Below are 6,069 nucleotides of genomic sequence, written 5' to 3'. Positions count from 1 at the left end.
TCTGCCAGAAACTGCTTGTAGGAAATGTCAAGCGTGTTACTAATTAAACTGATAAATGCTGGTCTGACTTTGTTTTCAAATGGTGGAATGGGAGGGCAAAAAGTCAAGCTGCTCACCAGAGTAAGGTTATGCAGTAATAAGGTTCATGTCCCCGGGAAATGGTAAATGAATTGTTGGGAGTTTACGTGCTAGAATCCACAGTAATAAGCATGGTGTATAAATATTGACTGTTTTTTTTCCCATGGAAAAAATGTGCTGCTTCAGTATGTTGTTGTAAGCCCAGCGTTGGTCAACTCTGTTGGGTTGCATAGCCAAATAAACGCATGGACACATCAAGCTGCTTTGACAGCATTTCGGCGTTCTTTCCTGGCAGTGCTTTTCCCCCTTGGTAATGAATAGTAGCTAATGGAACTAGCAAATAAATTGATGTCTGTTTAAAATTCTGATCAAAACATAGCACTCTTCACCAAAAAAAAAAAAGTAGATCTTTACACTGAATTCATGCAGAGAAATAGCTGTGTTCTGGGGATTTGCTTCTAGGTGTCCTGATATTATCAGTGTTGAAAACAGTTCTGTAATAAGGTTCCCTGTGCAGTTTAATATTCTTGCTACATGCTGTATCCAATATGCTGCTGGACTCTTTTTCTTTCCCCACAGGCTTCCTCATTTAGTGCAGAGAGTAGCTGGCACCAGCACAACGAATAGCTCTTCAATAGAGTCGATTTTTAATTATCTGTGTGTTATGTCAGGTTGTCAGTTGCCTGGTTTACAAGTGCAGAGACTCTTGAGCAGTCTTAGTTCAGAGCAGCCTCACGTCTCAATAATCGGGCACTCTAGTAGTTCTTATCTGAAAGTAGCTGCCTTTTATTCTACACAATCTGGAGAAGGTTTTCCATACAGCATGTGGTTCTACATAGCTTATTTCAGTCCTGCCGTAAAAACAGTATTTCTTTTTCTGTAGTGTGTTTTCTGTGCTCTCTAGTTCATTTTTGGTGTACTTTTTGGGGGATAACAAGATGGTAAACAGTTCGGAGTTGATGCTCCTAACTTGGCATCTGTTGTATGTTGTCTTCCTCTTACCACTCCCCTTCTCTTTGGTCTCGTCTCTGCGTTCTTTGATCTTTTTCTACTTCCCTGCTAATGGTTTATTTTAGGCTTTCACTTTCCCCTACTTCTGCATATCTCCACCACTGATTCCAAGTGACGCTGCCTACCGCTTGCTCTTCCCTGCTGAAGTCTGTCTTGTATTCAAATTAGGAAGCTTTTCTTGTGTGCTGTTTGGATCTAGTAGTGGAGTCTTTCCCTCTTCTGGGGTAAAACAGGCTGTGGAATTGAACTCTGACTTTTGAATTAAGAGCGATTGATCATCCTTGCCTGCACAGAAGATGAAACACAAAGCTCTTCCGGAACCTATTCCACATTGTCATTGTCCTGCCCCTATTCTTATCCCTGTTATAAACAAGACAGAGCATTTTTAATTTATTTTTTTTTTAATTGGTGTGGTCAAAATATCTATGGTGTGGTATTTGTGCTAGCTTATGCAACGTAATGTAGGCAAAACCGCCTTTCCTCCCAGGTTTGTGAAACTTCGGCTGGAATTTTGTGAACTTCAGGATGAAGTTAACATCCTACACAAACAGTAGGACTTTTGAGCCTTACAAACTGAAAGCACGGCCTTGCTGTAGAAGTCATCCTAAATGTAAGCGCTGGTAAGTAAGCCTGTTTAAAACAAGCAGTATCATGAACAGCCAATATGATCTCTGATAGGTTTTTCAGTAAGTATTTAGTAGTGATTGTGAGTAGTAGGATATATTTAGAGATGGTGTAAACAAAATATAAAATTCTGAGTAAAGAAGCCTAAAATCCACTTATGCTACGGATTCAGCAGCGCCAAAAGTGTTAACTGCTGGTCAGGATTTATGTCTTGTTTATGCTTACAGTTTTCTTGACTCAAAGGTGCATGTCTAGTTCCCCAGGAAATCTCTAGCAGTGCAATTTTCTGGAATAAGTGTAGGTCAAAAATGGGACAAACTCCACAGAAACTGTGACACTCAGCTTTGCAGGTTTGGTTTAAGTGTTCTTGTGAAGATGTAAGGAGAGGTTCTCTGTTCCTTTTTCTTAGAGTTTATTGTTAGCAGCCAAAGATCAAGTATTTTTAGGCGAGTACTTATTTCACAAAAAAATGCTTTCAACCTTGCAAAGTTGGCTTATATATAAATAAACTCCTCCATGCATTCCCATCTGGTTAATTTTGAAATCTTCAGATTCTTTTTCACTATCTGAACCAGGCTTCCTTTCCAATTCCTCCTGCAGCATGATGAAATTGGGAACAGTCTGCTAGCTTTATATCCCCAGTGACACGTTCATGTCTCTACCCCAGTCCAATCTAAATTGGCTACTTTCCTAGGAGTACATAGAAATGAGGCATAACTAATTAGGATGAATTATGCCACACTGAAAACTATATAGGTGTTGATGTAAATATCCTGACCATAAATATCCTGTTGATATAAATACCTGGACCATGCCTGACTACCAGGGCAAGGTGCTTCCCCACCTCCTGAATGGTGGTCTGGATTGTTCTGGTCACTGCTGGAAAAACTTGGTACCTTTATCAAAGAGGGTATCCATTTCAGAACAGAAATAATAAGGTAGTATGATCCTCTTTTTTTTTTTTTTTTTATGTCCAGCTTCTGTTCGAACCTCCTATGCCTGAGGTTCTCACAGTTGCAACGTGTTATACCCTTCTTAAGGGAGGACCTTGTGTCCCTTCTGACATGTTGCCCTTTGACCTGGGATTAACTGATGGTCTTGGCTGAAGAGCTGGTGACCAGCTGGAATATCTTGTCTTACTAGGAGTGATTCTTGTAAAGCGGAATGAGTAAGAAGGGCCAGCTGGATCCATTCATGTGCTCCATGCTCAGCATTAGTGTCATGTGTATGTGATTAGAAACTCTCCATGTCTCCTCTTATGCCTTCATGGCTTTCTAACTGATCTATAAATCACAGAATCTTCATGATTGGAAAAGACCTTTGAGACTGAGTCCAACCACAAAAAAAAAAAAAAAAAAAAAAAAAAAAAGCCAAAAAGAACCCACCCACAACCACACCCCACACCCACCCACACACAGACACAAACCAACAATTTCGGGCACTAGAGCATGCCCTGAAGTGCCATGTTTACATGTTTCTTAAATACCTCCGGGGATGGCGACTCCACCACCTCCCTGGGCAGGCTGTTCCAGTGCCTGACCACCCTCTCAGTAAAGTAATTCTTCCTAATACCTAATCTAAACCTCCCCTGCTGCAACTTCAGACCATTTCCTCTGGTCCTGCCATTATTCACTTGGGAGAAGAGGCCAACATCCACCTCTCTACAACCTCCTTTCAGGTAGTTGTAGAGGACAATGTGGTCCCCCCACAGCCTCCTCTTCTCCAAACTAAACAAGTGCTCAAATGCAAGCTTGAGTCTAAGAAGGTGGGCTTGGTTTGGTCTAGGGTTTTTTTGGTTGGTTGAGGGTTTTTTATGGCCCCTAGCTTTTGTCTGAAAATGGAAGCTCAGGAATTATGGGACCCCTTATATGATATGTTGCTACCATTAATGTATTTATAGCCTGTCTTCCTAGCCCGTTATTGTTGGGCTATGTTGGGTTTTGAGCAAATGTTGCAGCCGCTTTGCTCATAACAATAGATATTTTTTTTTAATGAGAATGTCTTTGGAAATAGAAAATACGCAAGTCTGTGCAATGGTGTATCTCTATTAAAACTTATGTGGTGTTTGCCCCACTACCCCATCTTTCCAGGAGGAATGTGTAAGAGCATCACTACATGTTGCTTTCTTCCTTCTGCTAGTATCTTCCCTTCTAAACAGAAGGCTTGTGGAGAAACCGCTATAAAGGGAAAACAAAGTGACAAAGCTAGTGGGACAACAACTTTCTCCTTTAGCCTTATAAATTCCCAATCATGACTGGGGAAGCAAACAAAAAGAAAAAAAAAAAAAAAAAAAAGATGGTGTTGGGGACAAGGCACCCGGCTGGGAGGAATGAAATCTGGATTCACCTAGCACAGAACTTCAGCATCGCAGTGCAGGCTCTGGCCTAGCTTGAAAAATGGACTTGAATGGACAAAACTGGCCATGGTCTAGGCAAGAAGTCTTAATGGCAATAGGAAGCGTTCAACCTAGTTGTATCAAACACACGTAGTGTTACACTTGTAAAACTCAATCCAAAGCTGTTAGGCTGATGGCTGAGCCTTTACATGGCCTTGAGGAAAGCAGGTAATGAAAAGCTTTGTTTAATTTATGGGGCAAGGAAGGAAGAAGGTACAAAGCAGCATATTTGGGAATGGTCTGAAGTATCTTTTCAGTCAGTACACAATCCCAGTCCTGACCACAGCATACTATGTGTGTGTGTGTGTGTGTGTGTGATACAAACCTCTGGGGCCTTTAAAGGAAGCAGAGAGAAAAACAAGGAAAACCTGTGTTCCTCAGGAGCGGGCGTAGTAGCTCTTGCTGCTTGGGTGGACTCTGAAAGCACTGCTGGCTTGCAGGGCTTTGAAACATCTCCTTCTAAAGCTCTGCATCAGAAATGGACTCTTCAGTGTTTGAGATATGTGATGAAGGTGGCTTCGCGTTCCTCTTTGCAACATGGGGAGCCTAGGGAGATGGCCAGTGCAATTGGTTGGTTGGTTTCTCTCTTTGTCTGTGGGAAGTTCCCGGCACTGCTTATGCTCTGGGATGAGGAAAGGAGAGTGCAGGGCAAGGGGAGGATTGTGTCACCAGATTCTAAAAAGATTGATAGGAGCGGAAAAATCCCAGACTTCCTTGTCTTAGCTACTGTAATAGTATAGTTGACTGCAGTTTTCTTTTAATGTGGTCGGCTCGTGATACAGCATTTCTAACTCCAGCCTGTGGGTTGTCACTTAACGCATGCTGATTAAATTCTGTAGGACCCTATTCCTTTGGGCCAAAATACATCTTTGAAAAGGTTACCTCAGCATGGAGAGCAAGCACCTCGTTCTGCTGGGATCTCATACACAGCAGGGACGGCTAGCCCTTGATTTCCCCACACATAGTTAAACCTTTACACAAGAGATCGAATACTCTTGGTTAAATTTTTCTTCAGAGTAACAGAGCTATCAATGCGTTTTAGGGTTTTGCACTGTATTAAGTTATTAAAAACTAATTTTGTAAGTAAGCAGCTGTTGTTTTGGCTCAGTTTTACTTCAGAATAATCTGTCTGGGTGTATTATTTGCTTATATTGATACTCAAGTGTTGCATTTCAATTGTGTTTTACAGTACAGCCAGAATGTCCTATAACCTTTGAAGGAAATATAAGGCAATTGTAATTTAAAAATCCAGAGGCTTATGATGAGCCCCAGGGGAAAAAATAAAATCCAATACTGCTCAGTTACAAGATATTTTGTTTAATCTTGGTTGGAGGGTGGGGACCATGATCAGGAGCCATTTCTGCTTGCTTATGTGTCATATCAAGTACCTTAATTGTTTCTTTTTTAATCTCTTGAGGATAAAGCTTAGAAAAATATCATTGGTTTATTTTTATCATGTATCTAGCAACTGGAAGTGAATGTAGGTTTTAAAAGAAGCCTTTAATTTTCTTCCTTCTATTGATTCACCTCATCCTGAATATAACTTCTTTGTTGTGGCTTTCGAAGGCAGCAGGAAATCTCAGAGAGCTATTGTGTTCGTTTCAGTATGAGCTTAACGGTTTGCTTCAACGCTGAGAAGCCTCCTCAGAACGTGCTTCAAGGTATTGTGCTGTCGCCTTGCTTGTGTTCTGCAGAGACCGAGTAAAGGCCTTTATGCCTTTCACTGACAAGAGCAGAAGTCTTTTTTACTGGGGGTGTTAATACGCTGGGGAACAGCATCCTGTCTGGGTGAGGCTATTGTCACTCCTTCACCTGTTTAATGTCTGTGGCTGAAGTGCTGTATATTTTTAGGCATGGTGCTCCTCGAGAGCGCGGTCTTCGGGCTGGCTGATCACTCCAAGGTGACTCTTTTCCCCCAGAGAGGTAAGGGGCCGCTCAGCTGTGTGAAGTGCCAGGACAGA

This window comes from Numenius arquata, chromosome 1 (assembly GCF_964106895.1).
Source record: "Numenius arquata chromosome 1, bNumArq3.hap1.1, whole genome shotgun sequence".
Classification (NCBI taxonomy): Eukaryota; Metazoa; Chordata; class Aves; order Charadriiformes; family Scolopacidae; genus Numenius; species Numenius arquata.
This window is presented reverse-complemented; position numbering follows the sequence as displayed.